General features: G+C 43.9%; 1 long non-coding RNA gene across 1 annotated transcript in view; it reads right to left on the reverse strand.

Moving 5' to 3' along the window:
• Nucleotides 1–23,993, reverse strand: part of LOC149126482 (uncharacterized) — a 271,830-nt gene extending 247,837 nt beyond the window's left edge. Inside the window, exon 1 of the long non-coding RNA XR_016233765.1 lies at nt 22,142–23,993. This is a non-coding gene — a long non-coding RNA (uncharacterized LOC149126482). The remainder of the gene's footprint in view (nt 1–22,141) is intronic.
• Nucleotides 23,994–24,201: the final 208 nt, after the last annotated feature.

A 24,201-nucleotide genomic window follows, 5' to 3' on the forward strand; every position in this document is an offset into this window, starting at 1 on the left:
GTAATTAGGATTCTTAAATACTCTTGCTCAGCCATGCACAGTTATTCTTAAGTGTTGAAAATTAACTGAAATGTGATCCCTGTTGAACATGGGAGTGGGAATGGGAGAGGGAAGAGATGTATAATTTGGGACATGCTCAGGCTGACTTGCCCCAAGTGGTGGAGTTGGAAGCATACCAGGGGATTCCAATTCAATCCCATCGAGGTGGCATGTACCAATGCCATCTCACTGTTCCAGGTGATCAATTTCAGTTCACAGTTGGTCATGGTGGCGGGACTGGGAGTCAAAGGGAGCACATAGACAAGTCTAGTACCTGCTAACGCTAACCGATGGAGTAAATAAAGGGGAGAGTGATCCAACATGGGAAGTGAGATACTCAGCAGACTCATAGAATGGCAGATGTCCTAAATAGCACTCTGGCCTCAGAATCAGCCCTAAAGGCATTCGGATCTGGCTGAAAAGCCCATGAGAGTATTTCAGGCATAGAAAGCCAAGACACTCTGGCAAAAGATCTCTGTGAGTGAGATCCCAGTGGAAAGAACAGGTCATCAAAGAAGGAGGTACCTTTCTCTGAAGGGAGGAGAGAACCTCCACTTTGACTATGACCTTGTCTAAACAAGATAAGAATCGGAGAACTCAGAGGGCTTCCATAGCCTTGGAAACTCATGACTGGAGCATGGGGAGATTACTGATGCCATAGACAGGAGTGTCAATTGGTAAAGTCAACAACAGGAGTCACTGTGCACTTACTCCTCATGTAGGATCTCTGTCCTTAATGTGCTGTGCATTGAGATTTAATGCTATAACGAGTACTCAAACAATATATTTCACTTTGTGTTTCTATGGGGGTGCAAACTGTTGAAATCCTTACTTAATGCATACTAAACTGATCCTCTGTAAAAAAAAAAAAAAAAAAAAAAAAAAGAAATTATCAATTCCCAACTTGACTCTCACTGGGATTAAACATGACAATAGGTCTGCTCTGATTTCATCATCATTAAAAAAAATCATCTATTATTTTTCACTTTATGTTTCTGTGTGGGAGCAAACTGTTGAAATCCTTACTTAATGTATACTAAGCTGATCTTCTGTATATTAAGATAATCGAAAATGAATCTTGATGTGAATGGAAGGGGAGAGGGAGTGGGAAAGGGGAGGGTAGTGGGTGGGAGGTACGGTATCGGGGGGAAGCCATTGTAATCCATAAGTCGTACTTTGGAAATTTATATTCATTAAATAAAAGTTTAAAAAAATATATAAAAAAAATACTCTATGTGGGAGTATAAATTGGTACAACCACTTTGGAACATAATTTGGCATAATCTCTCAAAGCTGAAAATAGAAATACTTATGACCTAACAAGTCAACTCCAAAGTATCAACCTAACCAAATGCATGCATATATTCACCAGGAGACATGTAAAAAATTGTTCACAGCAGTATTACTCATGAATGCCAGAAATTAAAAGATAGCCTAAATTTCAACCATCCTAGAACTGACTTTTTAAAAAGTTAACCTATAGTATATTCACACAGTAAAATATCATATGGCGAAGAATGCGAACAAATTTTAGGCAGACCTAACAATACAGATGGATCTTACAAAAATGTAGAGCAAAAGAAAGCACTATACTATGTTTAAAGGTGCCAGCAGAGGGTAAGTGACGAAGGGGCTCCGTGAAAGTAGTGGGCACAGAGGTGACAGATAATTTTGGAGAAGTGGCACTTCAATGATAATCTGTCTCTTGATCTAAGTGATAGCTACATGAGGCTTGTTTGTGATCATTTCTAGATCAATATACTTCTATTTTATGGGTTGCACAGTATGTGTCACATTTTTCAGAACAATATTTACAAAATAGTAATAATGAAGCTGTGAGGCAAGTTGCTTGGTTCCCTCCACCCCGCCCCAGCCCCCAGCATGCCTTGCATTAGCCACACACCCTTATTTCTTACAGCGGCTTAGTGGAGCCCATGTCCTGGCCCTCTGGGCGGATGGCATTCCAGAAAGCCTCATCTCTGCTGCACATATGCCTGGCACACTGCCCCCCTCTCAGGGAAGCTCCAACAATTTCCCTAAGAATTCTCTAAGCAAGAGAATGCAGTCTTCTGACTGCATGGTTGTAGCTCAGTCCATGTTATGGGCTACATGTTTGTGCTTCATATGTTGAAACCCAAACCCCCAGTGGGATAAAACTGGATGTTTGGGCCTTTGAGAAGAAATTAGCTTGCGATGAGGTCACGAGGGTGGAGCCCCCATGACAGATCGTGCCCTAATAAGAAGACAAACAGATGACAGTGCTCTCTCTGTCTCAGTCTTTCCTGCTTCACTGAGGAACACAAGGAAGACCATGTGAGGACATAACCTGGAGGAGCACCCTCACCACGAGCCCAGATCAGTTGGTACCCTGATCCCAAACACCCAGCCTCTAGAACTGGGAGAATTGAAGTTTGTTGTTCAAGCCACGCAGCCTGTGGTGTTCCTGAATAACATCCCAACCAACTGAAACAATCCACCGAAGGTCACGGTACCTGGGATTCCCTCATCGCCAGGCAGGGGCAGGATGAGTGCTGGCCCCAGAGCATCCCCCTTCATCTGCTGGCCTGGAGACAGACACCAGCATGGGTGCTGAGCCGCAGGATGGGTTTCTTCCAAAAGATTTGCTTGCTCACCGATTTCACTGTCTGGCCTTGAGCCTAGCAGATTCCTCTAGCTGTCAAACAAGGAGCTGAAACCTAGTCGATTTCCCTAAGAAGACTGCGCTCCCTTGTAAGTGTAATGGCTGTGCAGGGTCATCCCAGCTCCACACGTCTGAGCATCTGTTTCAGAATTTGCCCTTTTGTGCTTGTGATAAACCCATGAAATAGGCACTACTGTCCTCCTTGCACAGCTAAGGAGCAACTGCAGAGAAACAAAGCGACTTGCCTACGACTGCACAGCTTAACCAAAACAACAACGTACTCTGTTATTCAGCATAATCTACTGGCTCTTTGCTGTGTGCCAGGCACCATCCTGACCACTTTGCATGTATTCACTTGACAATCCTCCCAAGAACCCTCCAGCTTCCACTTCACAATGAAGAAAATCGAGGCACAGGAAGACCAGGTAGTTTGCTAAAGGAGATATAATTAGTGAATGGAGAAGTCAGTGATTATACTTAGTTGGCTGTAGCACAGACTTTAGCCAGTCTTTGTGCAGGATTAAAGGGTGAGCTGTTTGGTGTGCACACTGAGACTCTCCAGAGGTGCCGAGAACAGGTTACTCTCAGTGGATGAAACACAGAGGGGATCCCACCTACTGCCTGCTGGCCTGGCCCCACATGGGCTCCTAACGGCCATGGGACTCAGCTCTCCCCCCACTGTGGCTCTTTATGGCCATGAGAGAAGAAAAGGTTTATACTTCAGTCAAATCCTCTCCTTTACATCAATCTAGCTGACATAGTCCCTTCATAACAGATGGTCTTGCTGAGCTATTTATATAACAATTTTTTAAAAGTTCATGATTCAGTTGTTTGTGTTTTCAGCACTCCTTCTCAGAAGGAAACGGCTTAAATTTTTATGAGTGGAAACCATCAGTGCCCCGTGGCTCAAGAAGCCACCTGTCCCTCTTTAGTTCCCCTTTGGTGTCCTTTCTGTCCTCTGGCAGAAGTGGTAGCTCCACTGATTAGAATCTCAGCTGTGAGTCTGAGTGCTCCCAGACTGAGCAGGGGCCCCCGCCCTCCCTGGGGTCAGCCTTCACCGTCTAAAGCAAAAATGATTTCTGCTCTAGTATCAAGGGGTTACAGTTAGTGAGGCTTGTTAGCTATTTCTGAAGTTATCTAACTCAACAAACACAAAAGATCTCTGATCAAATGATCGAGAGAAGGAGCATGAGATAAAAGCTCCCTTTAGGAGGAACAATTTACACCCCCCCCAGACTTTTAAAAGAAATACTGACTTTAGGAGAAAGATGGGGTAACCACCAATTTGAAGGGATCAGCAACCCGCATGCCCAACTCCTTTTCCTAGGGATCTGGGCCGAACATGATTGTTCTGGACTACAGAAACCCTGTTTCTGACCTGGTCTTCGCTCTCAAAATAGAATTTGTGCTTTATGGTTTATGGAGTGTTACACTGCCAGAAACGTATCAAAGTTTATCAGATACAGCTTCAAAAGATTGCCTCTAATCTTTCATTGTGGCTTTCCTCAGGTATTGGAGGCAAATTAATTTTTTCCTATGAGACTGCCTGTCCAGCTTCAGAACGCAAGTCAATCAGGAAATGCAATCAGCTCATGCCGCAGTGCCCCCTATGTAACCTCAACACAGGGGCCCATCGCTCTGGGCTATGCTGACATCTGTGTATTAAAGTTATCCCGATTCCTATTTTGAGAAGAGAAGGTGTTAATCCTTATGGAAGTGTTTACAAGTTCTTACAAGTGGTCCACAGAGCTCTGGTTTGATCTGTCGTATCAGATGGCACAAAGGCTGATTTTCAGAGACTCCTGGACTGTCCTCAGATACAACAGAGGTCAAGGGTTCCAGATGGCTACAGGTACCCTTTCTCCCCCAACCCGTGCCCATCTTTTCTCACGTCAGTACTAATATTCAGACATCTTCACCTTCTTCCTCCCTTCCTTAGCCTTACAAATACCTCATATCTCCTAGCCTCCTCCTGAAAAATTGCCAATGCCTCACTCTTCCTAATCCACAAAGTGACATCTTCAGGAATGTAAGATCAAATAATGTCATAAGAGGCTGGCACTATGGTATAGTGGGTAAAACCACCTCCTGCAGTGCCAGCATCCCATATGGGAGCCAGTTCAAGTCCCGGCTGCTCCACTTCAGATCCTGCTCCCTGCTAGTGTACCTGGGAAAGCAGCAGAAGATGGCCCAAGTCCTTGGGCCACTGCATCCACATGAGAAACCCAGAGGAAGCTTCTGGCTCCTGGCTTTGGATTGGTGCAGCTCTGGTCATTTTAGCCATTTGGTGAGTAAACCAGCCAATGGACAATATCTCTCTCTGCCTCTACCTCTCTGTAATTCTGCAAGAATAATAATAGTGCCATAAGATACGGCCATGTTGGTGACATGTTCTTGCTCCCCCCAAAATCCTGCTTTGGCCCACCCATTTGATCTGACTCAATACCTATTCCTATATCCCTAACCTCAGTCCACCCTGATGGAACGTCCACGTCCCAGCCCAGAAGGCTCACATCCTCCCAGATTTCTGCCCTAGACCCTGAAAGCTTTTGCTCACCAATTGTTTATTTATTTATTTATTGGCTCAGAGTGATTTACAACATCATCATGGATGACAACTTCAATGTGAACAGCCTTGCCACTCAAAGCCTGACCCAAGGGTCAGCAGTACCCAGCTCCATCTCAAACTGGGGAAATAGAGAAGCCCAGGTCTCACTATGTACCTACATGCATTTTCATGAGACCCCCACAGGATTTGTCTGCACATTCAAGTTTGAGAAACTCTGGTCTAGAAGACAGAGATGTCTGTTACAATACAAAATTGAATGTATTCCTTTTTTAAATCCCTAACTGGAGGACATCTTTATAAAAATCAAACAGAACTCCTACAGACATATTTTCTTAGTTTAAGTTCCATTAAATTTGGTTAATTAAAAGTAAAAGTTATTAAAACTTTTCCCAAATTCTCAGGGAAATATACCTTTTCTTTATCATTTCTGTTTGGCATAACAAGGGTTAGTCTAGGTATCTAAGCCTTAACATATTTTCTGTATCAATTTATACACAAAGTTCACTGAGTCTCTAGTATACCTTTAAGTTAATTTATTTATGTGAAATAGTACCAGAGATTCCAAGATGGCAGATTAGGGAAGGACATACTGTGTTAGGCTAGTGATAAATAGTAAAAAAAAAAAAAAAAAATGTAGGAAATGTACTCTCAGAGAAGAATTACAGAGAAAGCCACACTGGAAATCCTGCAAGAGGGAAAATAACACCATGGAAGAGTGTGGAGGGTGGAGGGTGCGGACGCACAGCACAAACACAGGCACAACAAAATACATGACTTCAGCAGCCAAGAGCCGGCATGGGAGGAGGCTTGGTAATGGAGGCAAGACTGGACTGCAGCAAATTGCGGTGATACAGCTAGAGGAAGAACATGGCTCTATTCTGGACTGGAGCCCTGAGAGCTAGCAGCTTCCCACAGTTGCTCTCGGATCCAGTGGAAGTAGATGGGGCACATTTCTCACTCCAACTTCCCCACAACAGCACCTGCTGCCTGGCTGAAAAGGGATGGGCACCATTCTGGGTTTGGGCGCAGCTGTGAATCCTTTGTGCATGTGCACAGCAACCGGCTGAGACAGGATGCCTTCTCAACAGTACTGGCAGCTGTGGCAGGGAGAGAAAAACATTTGGCCAGTGGCTCTTGTGTATGCATGCGATCGAGAGATTGTAGTGCAGGGAAAAATCCTCAGTCCCCACTGGCTTTGAGCCCGGCTGGCAGGTGGCTGAGCACCTGTGAAGAATTGCAAGGTGTCCCAAGCCTTGAAGGATCCAGTCACCTAGGCAGAGCTGGTTCAGGGAACAACATCTGCCTATCTGTTGACTGGACAAACTGGCAGGGTAGAGCCAAACGTCTGCACCTAGCAACCACAGGAGCCCTGTGTGCTGAGACTATGAGGACTCGGTAGTTACATGAGAAGATGCAGGGTGCAGCTGGGTCTCTGGGCGATCATGCTCAGCGCTCCTTGGTTGCTTGTGGCAGGTCATTACAGCAGGAACCCTGCTCACAGGAGGACTGCACAGATCACTTCGTGGTTCATATGGTGGCACCAACGACTGGTAAATATACTGGGGCCCAACACCCAGGCATTACTCAACTTGGAGGAGAGATGAGGGGGTGATCACACCAACAGAGGTGACCATTCCCCCACTTCTGTAAACAAGAGGAGACCTAACATGCCCAACTTGTGGGTTACCCTGGATACATGCCCCACCATGGATCACTGACCAGAGCTCCCTGGCCACACCCACCACACACCTCCTTGTATTCACCAAAAGTACAGACATTTGATTAAACTAAGAGGCATAGCTCAAAGATAAAAAGAAATCAGAGGAAAAAAATAATAAACTCCAAAATGCCTAAAAATAAATGCAGAAATTCATGTAACAAGAATAAGGAAGACACCATGACTACCCCCCACCAAAGGAACACAACAACATTTCAATATTAGAATGTGAAAATGAAGAGATTGAGCAAATCCCAGAAATGGAATTCAAAAAATTAATGATAGTATTACTCAAAAGCAATCAGAAGCAAATCCATTAACTAAAAAAAAGACATGTATGAAAAATTTTCCCATGAAATTGACATTTTAAGAGAAATCAAAATGAAATATTAGAAATAAAGAATACAATAAATCAAATAAAAATGCTGTGGAAATCCTTAACAGCAGTATTAATGAGGCAGAAGAAAATCTGAGCTAGAAAACAAATCTTTGGAAATCTTAAAATTATACCAAAAAAAAGAAATTAGAAAAATTTAAAAATAAACAATGTTGAAGAGATCATAAGAGAAATTGGGGCCAGCGCCATGGCCAACTTGGTTAATCTTCCACCTGTGGCATCGACATTCCATATGGGCACCAGTTCTAGTCCCGGTTGCTCCTCTTCCAGTCCAGCTCTCTGCTATGGCCCAGGAAGGCAGTGGAAGATGGCCCAAGTCCCTGGGTCCCTGCACCCGTGTGGGAGAGCAGAAAGAAGCACCTGGCTCCTGGCTTCGGATTGGCACGGCACCGGCCATAGCAGCCATTTGCGGAGTGAACCAATGGAAGGAAAACCTCTGTCTCTCTCTCTCTCACTATCTATAACTCTACCTGTCAAATAAAAAAAGAGAGAGAAATCAAAAATTTCTAGAAATGAATAAAGATGACAATAAGTCATGTCAAAACTTATGGGAGGGGCCAGTGCTGTGGCATAGCAGATAAAGCCACCACCTGAAGTGCCAGCATCCTATATGAGCACTGGTTCGAGTCCCAGCAGCTCCACTTCTAATCCAGCTCTCTGCTATGGCCTGGAAAAGCAGAAGATGGCCCAAGTCCTTGGGCCCCAGCACCCATGTGGGAAGACCCGGGGGAAGCTCTTGGCTCTGGCTTCAGATCGGCGCAGCTGTGGCCATTATGGTCAACTGGGGAGTGAACCATCAGATGGAAGACATCTCTCTCTCTGCCTCCCCATCTCTCTCTGTGTAACTCTGACTTTCAAATAAATAAATAAATCTCTTAAAAAATGAAAAAGCAAATGTAACAACAAATACCACAGAAATAAAAGAATCATCAGGAGTTACTACAAAGAGCTGTAAGGCAGCAAATTGGTAAACCTAGAAGAAATGGACAGATTCCTAGACACATACAATCTACCAAAATAGACTCATGAAGGCACAGAAACCTAAACAGAGAAATAACCAAAATGGAAATTGAATCAGCAATAAAGACCTCCCCAACAAAATGGAAGAATCTGGAAAACATCGTGCTGAGTGAAATGAGCCAGTCCCAAAGGGACAAATATCATATGTTCTCCCTGGTCGGTGACAACTAACCGAGCACCAAAAAGGAAACCTGTTGAAGTGAAATGGACACTATGAGAAACAATGACTTGATCAGCCCTTGTCCTGACTATCCAGAAACAACTTACTATTTTATTCCTTTTAGTATTTTTTTGTTCTACTTAATACCACTGGTTGAATTCTTTAATTAACACACAATTATTCTTAGTCATTTAAATTTAACTGAAAAGTGATCCCTGTTAAATATAAGAGTGGGAATAAGAGAGGGAAGAGATGTACAGTTCGGCACATGCTTACTCAGACTTATCCCTATTGGTAGAGCTAGAAACGTGCCAGAGGTTTCCAATTCAATCCTATCAAGGTGGCATGTACCAATGCCATCTTACTTGTTAAAGTGATCAGTTTAAGTTCATAACTGATCAAAAAGATAGGATTAAGTGTCAAAGGGATTACATAAATAAGACCAATGTCTGCAAATGATAATTGATAGAATTAAAAAGGAGAGAATGATCCTACATGGGAAGCAGGATACACAGCAAACTCATATAATGGCAGACATCCTAAACAGCACTCTGGCCTCAGAATTAGCCCTTAAGGCATTAGAATCTTGCTAAAAAGCCCATGAGAGTATTTCAGGCATGGAAAGCCAAGACACTCTGGAAAAAAAAAATGACCTAAATGAAAGATCTCTGTGAGTGAGATCCCAGCGGAAAGAATGGGCCATCAAAGAAGGAGGTACCTGGGCCGGCGCCGCAGCTCACTAGGCTAATCCTCCGCCTAGCGGCACCGGCACACCGGGTTCTAGTCCCAGTCGGGGCACCGGATTCTGTCCCGGTTGCCCCTCTTCCAGGCCAGCCCTCTGCTGTGGCCAGGGAGTGCAGTGGAGGATGGCCCAGGTGCTTGGGCCCTGCACCCCATGGGAGACCAGGAAAAGCACCTGGCTCCTGGCTCCTGCCATCGGATCAGCGCGGTGCGCCGGCCGCAGCGGCCATTGGAGGGTGAACCAACGGCAAAGGAAGACCTTTCTCTCTGTCTCTCTCTCTCTCACTGTCCACTCTGCCTGTCAAAAAAAAAAAAAAAAGAAGGAGGTACCTTTCTCTGAAGGAAGAATTTTCACTTTGAATATGGCCTTGCCTAAATAAGATCTGGAGTTGGCAAACTCAAGAGGCTTCCATAGCCTTGGCAGCTCATGACAAGAGCCTTGGGTGATTACTGACGTCATAAATAAGAGTATCAATTGTTAAATCAACAACAGGAGTCACAGTGCACCTGCTGCCCATGTAGGACCTCTGTCCTTAATGTGTTGTACTATGCAAATTAACAGTAAAACTGCAACTCAAACAGCACTCTATACTTCGTGTGTCTGTGTGGGTGCAGTCTGTTTAAATTTTTACGTAGTATATACTATATAAAGATAATTGAAAATGAACCGTGATGAAGAATGAGATGGGAGAGGGAGTGGGAGATGGGATGGTTGAGGGTGGGAAGGAGGTTATGGTGGGGGCGGGGGAGCTACTATAATTCAAAGTTGTACTTTGGAAATTTATGTTTATCAAATAAAAGTTGAAAAATTTTTTTAAAAAAAGACCTTCCCAACAAACAAAAGCCCAGGACAAGATGGCTTTATTTCTGAATTCTACAAGACACTTAAAGAAGAACTAATTCCAATTATTCTGAAGCTATTGAAAACAATTGAAAGGGAGGGAATTCTCCCAAACTCCTTCTATGAAGTCTGCATAATCTTAACTCCTAAACCAGGAAAAGATACAACAGAGAAAGAGAACTACAGACCAATAACCCTGATGAACATAGATGTAAAAATCCTCAATAAAATATTAGCTAATTGAATCCAACAACACATCAGAAAGATCAGCCACTTGGACCAACTAGGATTTATTCCTGGTATGCAGGGATGTTTCAACATTCAAAAATCAATCAATGTGATACATCGCATTAACAAACTGAAGAGCAAAAATCATATGGTTATCTCAGTAGATGCAGAGAAAGCATTTGATAAAACATTACATCCTTTCATGATGAAAACCATAAAGTAAATTGGGTATAGAGGGAATATTCCTCAACAGAATCGAAGCAAATTATGACAAACCCAAGGCCAGCCTCCTATTGAATGGGGAAAAGTTGGAAGCATTTCCCTCTAAGTTCCAGAACCAGGCAAGGATGCCCACTATCATCATTGCTATTTAATATAGCCCTGGACTAAGAGCCAAAGGGAGCACATAAACAAGACTAGTGTGTGCAAATACTAGCTGATAGAATAAAAAAGGGAGAGAACGATCCAACATGGGACGTGAGATACACAGCAGACCCATAGAATGGCAGATGTCCTAAACAGCACTCTGGCCTCAGAATCAGCCCTTAAGCCATGCAGATCCGGCTGAAAAGCCCATGAGAGTATTACAGGCATGGAAAGCCAAAACACTCTAGGGGGAAAAAAATTACCTAAATGAAAGATCTCCACGAGTGAGATCCCAGTGAAAAGAACAGGTCATCAAAGAAGGAGGTACCTTTCTCTAAAGGGAGGAGAGAACTTCCACTTTGACCATGGCCTTGTCTAAATATGATCAGAGTTGGTGAACTCAAAAGGCTTCCATAGCCTTGGTGACTCATGACAAGAGCCTAGGATGATTACTGATGCTGTAAACAAGAGTGTCAATTTGTTAAGTCAACAACAGGAGTCACTGTGCACTAACTCCTCATGTAGGATCTCTGTCCTTAATGTGCTGTACATTGTGATTTAATGCTATAACTAGTACTCAAACAGTATTTTTCACTTTGTGTTGCTATGTAGGTGCAAACTGTTGAAATCTTTACTTAATATATGCTAAACTGATCTTCTGTATATAAAGAGAATTGAAAATGAATCTTGATGTGAATGGAAGGGGGGAGGGAGAGGGAAAGGAGGGTTGCGGGTGGGAGGGAAGTTATGGGGGGGGAAGCCATTGTAATCCATAAGCTGTATTTTGGAAATTTATATTAATTAAATAAAAGTTAAAAAAAGAGAAAGTTCACAAGAAAAAAATATATATAGTCCTGGAAATTTTAGCCAGAGATATTAGGTAAGATGAATAAATCAAAGGAATACAAATTGGAAAGGAGGAAATCAAACTATCCCTATTAGCAGATGACATGATTTTCTATATAGGGGTCCAGAAGACTCCACTGAAAGACTATTGGAAATCATAAAAGAGTTTGGTAATGTGGCAGGATATAAAATCAACACAGAATACATGAAACCTGTATAACTTAAATAAAGTTTTAAAAGAAAGAATACCAGAGAGAGAAACAGAGAAATAAGAGTAAGAGGGAGAAGGAGAGAGAGAGAGAGAGATCTCCCATCTACTTTTTCACTCCCCAATTGGTCATAATAGCCAGAACTGGGCCAAGCCAAACACAGAAGCCAGGATGGAGTTCCATCCTGATCTTCCACATGGATTACAGGGGCCCAAGTACTTGGGTTATCATCCTCTGCCTTCCTAGGCACATTACCAAGAAGCTGGATTGGAAGTGGAGTAGCTAGGACAAGCCGACACTCTGGTGTGGAATGCCAGTGTCACAAGCAATGGCTTAACCTGCTGTACCATAACATTAGCTCCTAAAAAAATCAATAAAATAAAATAAAGCAAAACTACCCAGAGATAACCACTATAGGACACTAGAATAATTCCATGCATATCTGCCACAGATTACATAATGAGTTCATAAGGTAAATACCCTTTATTGTCTATTATGAACACATCTAAAAAATATTAATCTGAATGTTTAATGGCTGAAGAATACTACTTATTTAGAATGTTAAATCAATCAATATTTCACCAGAATGCAGTTCCACTTCTTTCCAAAGGCATTTGGGGCTTCACTCAATTCATTTTTAATTAGGAATTTTTAATTCATTTGACTAAACTTTATCAACATTAATCCTTTGAGTCCACCAGTAAACAATACAATACATCTCTGGGAAGGTGTGTTCATGTTTATGCAGCCATATCTACGAACAGACAAAACTAACACCTAATAGTAAGTAAAATTCTTTGTTAGCCATTAAGTGGATTGGCCTATGCTAACAATGATAAATAAATTCCACACGTACGTGCTATTTCTTGTTCTAAAGCTGATATTTTTAAACTTTAATTATTTGAGAGGCAGAGAGATGAGATGGAGACAGAGAGTTCTCATCTACTGTTTACTCCCCAAATACCTTTAATTGCTGGGCCAGACCAAATCAGGAGCTTGGAACTAAATCCAGGTCTCCCTCATGGAGGGCAGGGAGCTATTACTGCTGCCTCTCAGGTGTTCATTTGCAGGAAGTTGGAGTCAAGACCCAGAGCTGAGAATGAACCCAGGTACTCTGAAGCAACATGCAGGCTTTTTTTTTTTTTTTTGACAGGCAGAGTGGATGGTGAGAGAGAGAGAGACAGAGAGAAAGGTCTTCCTTTTCCATTGGTTCATCCCCCAATGGCCACTGCGGCCGGTGCACCGCGCTGATCCAAAGCCAGGAGCCAGGTGCTTCTCCTGTTCTCCCATGTGGGTGCAGGGCCCAAGGACTTGGGCCATCTTCCACTGCCTTCCCAGGCCACAGCAGAGAGCTATACTGGAAGAGGAGCAACCGGGACAGAATCCGGCACCCCAACCAAGACTAGAACCTGGTGTGCTGGCGCAGCAGGCGGAGGATTAGCCTAGTGAGCCAAGGCGCTGGCCAACATGCAGGCTTCTTAAGAGCTAGACCAGGGCCAGCACCGTGGCTCACCTGGTTAATCCTCCGCCTGTTGCGCTGGTAACCCATATGGGTGCCGCATGGGAGACCAGGAAGAAACACCTGGATCCTGGCTTCCGATTGGCGCAGTGCCAGCCTTAGGGACAATTTGGGGAGTGAACCAATAGAAGGAAGACCTTTCTCTCTGTCTCTCCCTCTCACTGTCTGTAACTCTACCCTTCAAATAAAAAAAAAAAAAAAAAAAGAGCTAGACCAAATGCCTGTCCCATGGGGTTAATTTTTAACTCATTTAGGAGGCATCAAGAACATTTGAAGATTAAAGTCATGTGTTTGTAAACTAAGACAAAAATACACTGAGACTATGTTTGAAGCTGCCACAAAAAAAAAAAAAAATGGACTGTCTCTACTTGCCAATTGTTGATCTCCATTGGCCCTGTCACTAATACACAGATAGATTATAAGCCACATCAAGGTAAGGAAGAAAAATTATAATAAATATCTGAACAACCTCAAAATCATTTCTACCTAACTACAGAACACAATTCAAGCAATGAGACACTGTATAAAGATACAGTGATTCAGAAGTACCCTTCCTCCTCAATAAGAACAAAATTATTTTCCACAACATGAATTATATTCAGAATCTTTTGCTCAGTTGGCATTCTTTGCTTTGAAAAAACAGAAAGGGAGGGCCAGGTGTTGTGGCACAAAGTCTTAAGCCACCGCCCACTGAAGCCAGCATCCCATAGGAGCAAAGGTTCCAGTCTTGGCTGCTTAACTTCCAGTCTAGCTCCTTGTTAATGCACCTGGAAAATAGAAGAGAATGCCCAATTTCTTGGACCCCTGCACCCACGTTAAAGACCCAGAGGGAGTTCTTGCCCAACCCCGGCCATTGCAGCCATCTGGGGAGTGAACCAACAGGTTGAAGATCAATTTCTCTCTCTCTCTCTCTCTCTCTCTCTCCAGGTAACTCTGCCTTTCAAATAAATAATCTTAAAAAAATAATATGGAACAGCAACAGAACAAAAGGCTGAATAGCCAGGCCTTGGGCAAGACAGTCACCCAGATGCTCCAACCTAGGTGACCAGTTGTCCTTCTGGCTATTGTACTAGAAGAAATGAGCATCAGTCTCATGGTCAAAGAGCAGCCGATTGCCCTCACTGTAGTCACATGCCAACTGCTGGCCATGAAGGGGATAGAACCTTGGATGACAGCCCCACCAATCTGCAGGCTTCTAACCAGAAAGGTACCATTACCAATTGAAGGAGAAATAAGTATTTAGGCAGGCAAAGCCAACAGCTGTTCACAATAGTCATCGCTTTCTTTATTTTCCTCCCCAAAGACTGATTGATTATCACTGCAGAGTGACAGTGGGGGAGAGAGAGAGAGGAAGAGAGAGAGAGGGAGATCTTCCATCTTTCCATCTGCTGGTTTACTCTCCAGATGGCCACAATGGCCAGGGCTGGGCCAAGCCAAAACCAGGAGCATGGAATCCCATCAGGACCTCCCACATGGTGGCAGGGACACAAGTATTCCAGCCATCTTCTGCTGCTTTCCCATGCATATTAGCAGGGAGTTGGATAGGAAGCAGAACAGACTTGAACTGGTGCTCCATGACACCTGAATGTTGGCTCCTGCCACTATCTTCTAACAGAGTTATGGCTAAACACTGCTTAAGAAACAGAAAGGATGCCAATGTATTCCCACATCAGACTGAATTAGTTACAAGTGTCAAGAACTAAAAGAATTGATGGATCCTTAGTTCTGAGAATTGTCAAGCAAGAAAAAATAAGCAAGCCTGTGAATTTGAAATGGTGATTTAGTGATAGGCCCAACAAATGATTACAGAGAAAGCAGGCCATGTTAGCTTAAATAAACAAGTGATTAACCTTGATAACAAAAATTTAATATCTGTGTTAATGACTTCGGTCATCTTTCTTCTGTTAGCTGACAGTAATTGTAACATATGAATAGTATCTTGTTTTTAGTTTGGAGCTACGCTTCTGAAATTTCTTTCATACAAATAACCCAGGGATCTTGTTAAAAACGTAAACCCGAATTCAGCAGGTCCAGGGTAGGGCCTGAGATTCTGCATTTCTAACAAGCTTGGGGCAGTGTTGATGATGATGGTTCACAATCACCACTTTGAATAGCAAAATACTAAAGGACCAAGCCTCCGCCACCTACGCAGGCCCCCGCAGCCTGTGCTGCTGCTTTCCACGGTGAAGTCCCCCATTCAGCCACTGTATTTTCCTCCAGTGCATGCAGGAACAAGAGGCCTCTTACTTGCTTTTTGGCCGCTTTTAGAAAAAATTGGATGGGACAGAGGTTGAGACTGCCCACTAAAATGAACTGTGTGGATTTCATTTATCCAAGTGATCCAATGTTCCTGAGCATAGAAACCAGAAACAACTCATCTTTCCTTTAATCTGCAAGCAGATAACAAGTAGACTGTGTTGCTTCTCCAAGTACTGCTAGCTTCAGAAATCTAATATAGAGACTGACTCCAGTCCTTCTAATGGGGCCCTGTCTGTCACCAGAATTGGGGGATTCATTTCTCAATCAAAAGGAAAAAAGAGAAACTTTGAAACTAATCTGCTGGCTGGCCAGAGCCCAGGCCTTGTCCTCACCTCCAGCAGTGACTGGCCACATCCTGTAAGCAGGGCCAGCCCAGACCCACTGGGTGCTGTGATGCTCTTTGATCTGCACCTTGTCACAGATGCACTGACTGACAGAGCGACAGAGCAGCTGGTGAATGGCCTGTTCTCTCCAGAGAGAGGCAGAGTTGACAGTGTTCTTGCAACACACTTGACCTAACTTGCCTGAAGGAGAGATGGAGGAGGGGGATCACAAAGTCCCTGTGGCATTCCACTTCCCTCAGTGGACAGCTAGAGCTCAAGAGCCAGTGATAAGATAAAAGTAAAAGAAGCAGAAGATGCCAAGCTCTGAAGTGAAACATTATTTTTAGAGGCAGTAGGTACCGGAGTAGCTAACCCTTAGGAGAACACAATCCCTCAATGTTTGCCTTTGAGTTTGGACCTAAGGGCCTGAATTTAAGAAGCACATTGGTACTTCCTAGAGTTTGTGGAAAATGAAATTCAAAGATGTTTACTTTGGTGCAAACGTTTTGAAATCCATGCAGCTTTCTCACAACGTTCATTTTCCATAAACTTTTCTAAAATACTCTCCGAAAAACCCTGCAACCAGGTCTAGGTTAAGTCTACATCATGAAGAAGAGAAGATGATGAAAACAGGACCCCAGAAGAGAAGAAGTTACCATGTGTTTGAAATACATCCATAGGTGTTTCTATTCTTTCTCTGACTCCTGGCGGTGTTTGTCAGTTTGTTTCCGCTAGAATTGCCCGAGCCTGGGGCACTCGGGAGGATGTTGCCCACATCTCCACTGAACATGATTCCTTGCTTCCTTTCCTACAGATAACATTTCTGAATATTTTCTCTGAGCTCTTTTGAAACATGGCAATGGGCAGCTCCACCAATGGAAGCCTCAGAGTTGCATGAGGAAGATTTTGTGCCATACATTTAGACATTATGATTAGGCATCAAGGAAAGCAAGGTGAGCTGGCCAGGATCCTTATCCTGGAGAAACCTACAGGCTAGAGGAAATGAAAGCTAATAGATATCACAGAGCACAAAAGTCGGAGGCACGGATCTCATCAGTCAGACACAGGTTCAAACCCCACCTCCAACATTACTCACCATTAAACAGCACACATTGCTTTACTTCTATGAATTTCAATTTGCTCATCAGCAAAATAAAGTAAGTCCTAGTGCATAAAATGGTAGAGATAAAACATTACATGAAAAGCTGTTACTACAAGGTCAGATATTTAGCATATACTAGTAATTACCTTTAAAAGTATTGCTGCTAATTGAATCCCCTTACTGCCTGCCTCTGCTTTTTGCTACTACTAGCTTTTCCTACCATTTATGTTCTTGATGAAGAGCATCTTAGATATTCCTTCCAGCTGAATGATGCCTGGTCCCAAGGTACTGACAGAGCAAGGAGGAACAGCCTGAATAGTATGAGTTACTCTTTGCTTGCACCACCTCTGGAAATTTTTCTTGGTCTAGGAACTTAGAAAAGACAAAAAGGTTGAAAGCCAACAACTAACCAATTTATGCTAGAACTTTTATTGGTCCAATCTTTGGCCATGAACAGAGAGATTGGGTGTGCAATAAAAGAGAACAGAGGTGCAAAGAGCCATTCTTCAATTCATAATCCAGAGGAGTATAAGAGAAAAACCATAAGGCCAAAGGCAGACTCCCAGGCCTGACTGAGGTACAGTAATAATATCCACCAGCTTAGTCACCACCATGGGCCTGATCCTTTGGAGATATGGCTAAAGAGATGGAGCCGCCTAGCTAAGCCCATCAATACTTGTCTTCCCTTTAGCCGAGATGCTGTCTAGTACAAAGACTTGGAAGACTGAAGCCAGCACTGTGGCACAGCAGGTAAAGCCTCCACCTGCAGCACCAACATCCCATATGGGTGCTGATTCAAGATCTGAGTGCTCCACTTCTGATTCAACGTCCTGATAATGGCCTGGGAAAAGCAGCAGAAGACGGCCCAAGTGCTTGGGCCCCTGTACCCACATAAGAGACCTGGAAGAGGCTCTTGGTTCCTAGTTTCAGCCTGACCCAGCCCTGACTGTTGTGGCCATTTGGCGAGTAAACCAGCAGATGGAAGATCTCAATCTCGATCTCTCTCTCTCTCTCTCTCTCTCTCCTGCTCCTCCTCTCTCTGCAACTTTGACTTTCAAATAAATAAAATATAAATCTTTAAAAAAAATAAAAAAGCAAGACTTGGAAGACAACCAAGTCAATAAAGAAAATCTTTTAGGCCACTAAGTCTTGACCTACGTTCTCCGAGTCCACTACTGAACACACTAAAATTGCCTCCCATGAAGACCATGGCAATGATGTGGATGACATTTTCTGTGTTTTCTGAAGACTAATTGCTGCCCAGGGTTAAAAATCCTAACCAGGGGCCAGCATGGTGGCATAGCAGGTAAAACCACCATCCCCAATGGATGCCAGTTTGAGAGCCGGCTGCTCCACTTCCCATCCAGCTCTCTTCTGTGGCCTGGGGCTGCTGCACCTGCGTGGGAGACCTGGAGGAAGAACTTGGCTCCTGGCTTCGGATTGGCCCAGCTCTGGCAGTTGCACCCAGTTGGGGAGTGATAGAAGACCATTCTCTCTCCCTCTCTCTCTCTCTCTCTCTCTCTCTCTCTCTGCCTCTGCCTTTGCTTCTCTATAACTCTGCCTTTCAAATAAATAAATAAATATTAAAAAAAAAGAATCCTACCATTTTAATCATCACTAAACCCATTATAAAGCTCATGATGTTACCAAACTTTAAGCAATTTATTTAACCAACCCCTTTTGATCCACTGATCAATACTATTTCTCTTGGAATTACAGTATTCAAAACTGATTCACATACAACACTGGTCAGAAAGACAATAATCCTTCCAATCAGTGTGGCACTCCAACCTTCTGCAGGGATCCCTTAATACAGTCAATATATCTACTCAGAGACTGCAGCATAATTCACCAAAACATGCTCTTCAAAAGTATGTGACTTTTTCTCTAACTTGGCAGATATTTAACTTCAAAGGTAACCTATGACATAAGAATTCAATTCTTGGTATCAGAAAGTCAAGGTGTCCATGAAACCACCAGATGATGAAACCACCTTTGGAGTAACTTATTGCTCCAAGGCCTAGAGGAGAGGACAGGGGAAAGAAGAGAGTCACAGTGGTTTTCTAAGTTTGCAGCCTCCCAGAAATCCTGGGCCTTACGTAGGCTAACTTGTAAAGAAAAAAAAAAAATGATGCTTGAAGTGAGTTTATTATTTTCATTCACTGCAAATGAACATCACTTAAAAATGGAAGAAGTCTACATAGGACATAATCTGCTCAGCATTCCTTTGATAAAATTGCAACAGAATTCACTGAACAGAAGGACATGGGCTCCTCCCACAATTACTGTACGCATGAGACTCAGTGGGCCCAGCGCTGAGAGCCTATCTCACCAGACGAAGCTGTTCTGGGGCCAGGTACAGGCTCCCAGAAGTGAAAGCCTATGTTATCTCCCTTCCTTGCTTCCTATCTTCTCAGGATAAAAAAGGGCTCCAGCCCTTGGCTATCAGGCCAGTTCCCCTTCACACATGCACAGTCAACTGTGCATCAGAGTCTGCATTCCTTCCCCAAGTACAACTTCCTCTGAAGTAAATGGCAGGCTTTGCCTCAAGGAGGATGGTGACGTCAGTCCTCAATAACAGGGCTGCATTTTCTCCTAACTCACATGCCTTGACCATATCTTTACTTGATTGGAAACCACTCTACAAACCAGAAGGGAACCAAGTGGCCCAGGAAATAAAGCTTAGCTGACCCAAAAGGTGCCAGTTCAGACAGCTAGAAAAGGAGTTGCATTCTTTGTTTGGGTATGGACCTAAGAGAGGCCATTGCTTCTGGCAAGATGTTCAAAGAATTCAAGAAAGGATTTGAAAACTGACAAAAAAAATGAATCCACCTTTTACCATTCCCTGTTGGACCCACAGCTCTGCAGTGGGAGCTGTGAAATCAAATGAAAGGGCTTCTTGGGCAACATCTGGACAATTCAATTCCTTAGCATGACTCCATTCTTCATCTGATGGTTTAGCCTCTGGGTTTTGTCTTCCTTGGTCTTTATAGGTCTTAGGTAACACTTTCAAAATGCATTCATACACATCACATCATAAATGCTCAATCCAAGAAAGACAGCAAAGAGGAGATGATGATGTTTGTGTAACAATGAGAAATAAGACAAGTAACTCCCAGGCTGTTCTAGCAGGACTGTGATGGGCTATTCAAGCCCTGGTACCTTGTTCTTGCCATTGTTTGACACTAGTGTTGCAAGTACGGCTTCACATTGGGACTATCCTGTACTTGCTAGCATCAAGCTAAACAATCTGTGCAATCTGTGACAATTGTCATCTCGGGGTGGGGGGTTGGGAGACCAAGGGGCCCACAGGGAGGGGAGGAGGAACAGAGAGAACTAGTGCATTGGGTATACACTTTTGAACCATTTTGAATGTTAACCATGCAAATTTATTGCCTATTCAAAATTTTTAGATTAAAATTTTTAAAATAGACTGTAGAACTTTATAGAACACTGAGGAAGCATGAAAGAGATGGCTGTGGAAGTTTATAGGAGGAAATATGAACATTTAAAGAAAACAATTTAGGCCTGAGAAGAAATAATGTATGCTGAAGGAGAAAAATTTTCAATTCCTTTATGATTGAACATAGCCCCTCACCCTACCTCTCCTACCCTTGCCAATCTCAGTCAACAACTCATCCAAAGCACAGTATTTTGCAAGTAGTATAGTCTTGAGTTTTTGTGAATTTGCTTTTGCTTGTTTTCCTAAAGTTCTAGCATTTGGGACTCAGGGTAAATAGAATTTTTAAATAACAAAAATTAGTTCAAAGGCTGTGGATAGCTTTCTATCCTAAGACACACACTTTTAATCCATCTTTGTGTGTGCAGTGGTTGGTGGCTGGCACCCAGGAGATGGGGAAGAGGCAGTGGGAGCCTCGGGAGCTGGCAGAGAGATGAGACGAATGACACACAAGAACTAGTAGATTCTTGCCTGCTCTCTCTTTCACGCTTTATTAATACCAGGTTTTTAAAGGGCCCCAGCATATGGTCTTCCAAAAAATGCTGGTTGCTCTCAGTAGGCAACTTCAAGGAAATGGGCAAGAGAAGTGTTGGGGATTCTGAGAAGTTCTGAGGTCTTCCAGGAGCCTTCTGTGTCTCTGAAGCCAGCACAATGGGCCCCCAAGGCAACATTCTCAAAGAAGTAACGGTGCTTGAATCACAACCCATTTTTTATTTATGACAGATTCCTTGAGGTTGATCAGTAAAATATCCTTTATGTTTATTGCTAGGATTTCAAAATCCTGACACTTCAACAGCTCATTTGTCTTGGAGTGGAGAAGCAGCTCCCTGAGACAGTGTTTGTGCTTTCCCTTGGAGATAAGGACAAACACAGGCTGGCAACCCCGGAGCCTTATTTTCATCAGCTGCTCTTCTGCAGACCTGCACCGTCAGAGCTGAGTGAGGAGCGGAATCAATAAAAATCGTCTCCCGCATTGCAGGAGGCCGACTTGAGACCGTGTCTTGGCTCGGGAGCAAGTATCTGCCAGTCAGGGTCAGGGAGATCCCTGCTGTACTTGTCTTTCCCCTTACACAGAGCGACTAGGAGCTTTGTAGATGGAGAAGCTGGGGCTCCGAGGGGTGACGGCTTCACTCTGGCAGTCTAGCCTGTCACCCACCCCAGTCAGAAGAAATCATTCACCAAGACCTGGAACTGAGGGGAAACAGAGCAGGAGCACAGCCACAGGCCCCCTCCTCCCAGGAGCCCTTTGGAAGGAAGTCAAGCGCCACACCCAAAGACACCCATCTGAACCAAGGGAGATTTTCGGGGGAGCCTTGACATCAGCCCACGGGAGGGAACATCTCAGCGAGGGAGACTCTTCCCCACCGACCGAGTCCAGCATCCGAAGGCAGGCCTCCGAGTCCCTCATGACCTCTCCAGCATTGTCTCTCCTCTTCACCCAGTGCATTTAGCTCCAGGCATAGCAACTCCTGGTTCCAGCTGCTGTTGGCTCTGCATGGAATCCCTCTCCTCAACACACACCTTCCACACACACACACACACACACACACACACACGGGCACACCCATCATCTGGCAACTTGGGGCCTTCTTCAATCATCTCCCTCCAAAATCTTCCCTGACTCAGTCCTGTCACAGGCCTAAGTGTTCATTTTAAAATGGAGGCTTTATTACTATTTAGGCCAACAGATAAGAAGACAATTACCTGTGAGTAAAGTGTGTTCCTTGCAGTTCCCCAGAGCTATGCCTTGCAGCGCCATCCAGGGAAGCCCCAGCACTGGTGAAGAAGCAGAAGGCGAGGCAGGGTAAACAGGCACAGGATTTGCGAGCTTGAGTGATGTCAGCAGGCCCTGGGGTGTAGAGACTGTCCCTGATTTCCGGGAACCTGATGCTAGAGTGTTTAGGCCAGGGAAATAGCAGCCCAAAGCGTCAGAGCTGGGTGGCAGGCATGGTGGGGTGTATGGGTTCTGTGTTGGTTAGTTTGCTTATAAAAGACCCTCAGAGAAGGCACATCCTTCACTCTTTCTAGGAATTGGCTGGCCCTGGGAGGAGCAGGGTCAGCAAAGCCTCAGGTGTTAAAATACCAAAAGCACCTGGTGAACACCATCACCAGCTGTTGCTAGAAGCAGTTAGATGGTTATCTACTTACCCTGGGATTGCCATTTGGAAAGACTGAGCCCACTTTGTGTATTTTAGTTGACTATCTACCTCTTTGTTTCCTACCATCCCCCTGAGGACAGGACTGTCTTACTCATTATTCAGAGTGGCAATCAAGTACGTGGAGATCAAGTAACTAGGTTTCATGATCTAGCCTTAGGTCCCAGTGCAGGAGGTGACAGCTGTTGCTCTAGGGTTAAGTTTTGAGTGGATGCAGGTCATGTCTTCCCAGGAAGCCTGACTCACCACGCAACACCTGTCTTGTTCTTCTTCTTTGAGAGCCTGCCTAGGATCATAAAGGGTCCTCTCTCTGGGTTTACACTGGAGGAATAACCAAGGTTCTGCTGTTTTGAGGTTCTTGATCTGTTTCTCCAGAACGAAGCAAGAAAACAAGCTAAGTGTGCGAGATCAAAAACTAAATTCTTATTCATTTCTTTTCCTCCAAAAGATAAGGCAGTGGAGTTAAGTGTCAGGGGACCTCACAGCATATCTGGCAGCATTTCTGTGTGAAGCTTTTAACCCATCAGTTTAATCCAAATTAGTAGGAGCTTCTGGCTGGTCCACAGCTGGAAAGAGATTGTCACACACTCTGCCAAGTGCACAGGGACATATAAAAAGGGGGGTCGGAGGAAAATTGGGAGGATTTTTTTGGCCCAACATTTTTTAATAAATGAAAACACAAATGAAACCCCAGATTTAATTAAAGTTTTCCCCATATTCTGACCTAACTCTGTAGTTTTAATGTTGCTGCCCAAAAGGTATTATACAGTTAAATAACAGAAAGGAAGGGAAAGTATTTTTATAAAAAGGAGGGAGAGGAAACCCCTTTGAGTTTTTCTTTTTCCATATCCTGAGTCCAAAACAGTGGTGGCCTGTGTACTTCTTTAGGTTTTTCTTGGAGGTAACCAACAACAGTTTATCAGTTTCTGCAGGCCCTAGCTCTCTGATGTGGCCCACCGACTTCTACAGCAAATGGAGTGCATCCACCCACCCAGTTCAGGCAGAAGTATATCACTCCAAAGCCAGTGCTGTTCACAGCAGCTTTGAGTGGTGCACTGGAGTCATTTCATCTTGTTAGTAATTCTAGTATAAGTTTGTTGTAATAAACTTGGAATCGCCTGATCCAGTCCCATGAGTGTTGGATCATGTCAATTCTCTTTGCCAAGTACACATATCATGCAAGGGGCAAAATGCCACAGAATGAACCTCAGAGCTGAACAGCTTATCTTCACTCTGTGGTTATTGGGCCCTTACAAGGGCTCTTCCAGGCCTCACATTAGCACTAATTATCTGGCTTTGGTCTTGCACACTCAACAACCTGCTGTGCAGTTCTTCCTCCTTGTGTCACAGGCTCTCTGTGATCAGAATATCTAGACCTAAACTCATCCTGTTCCACCATCTTCTATCGGAGTTTGCATGGTGCCGCCCTCTAAGTCTCCCAGTTGAGATTCCAGGTATCATCCCTGATTCCGCCTCTCTTCGTCTTCAGTTTCTAAATCCTCCTCCATTCAATGCCCACCACCACCACCAGTCACTAACCCAGATGATAGTATCAGCTTCTGACTGGTTCTTCAGCTCCTATTCTTACCTCCCTCCATTCCAAGCCAT

The sequence above is a fragment of the Oryctolagus cuniculus genome, chromosome 5, assembly GCF_051225735.1.
Source record: "Oryctolagus cuniculus isolate XC-2025 breed Fujian yellow rabbit chromosome 5, ASM5122573v1, whole genome shotgun sequence".
NCBI classification, from domain to species: domain Eukaryota; kingdom Metazoa; phylum Chordata; class Mammalia; order Lagomorpha; family Leporidae; genus Oryctolagus; species Oryctolagus cuniculus.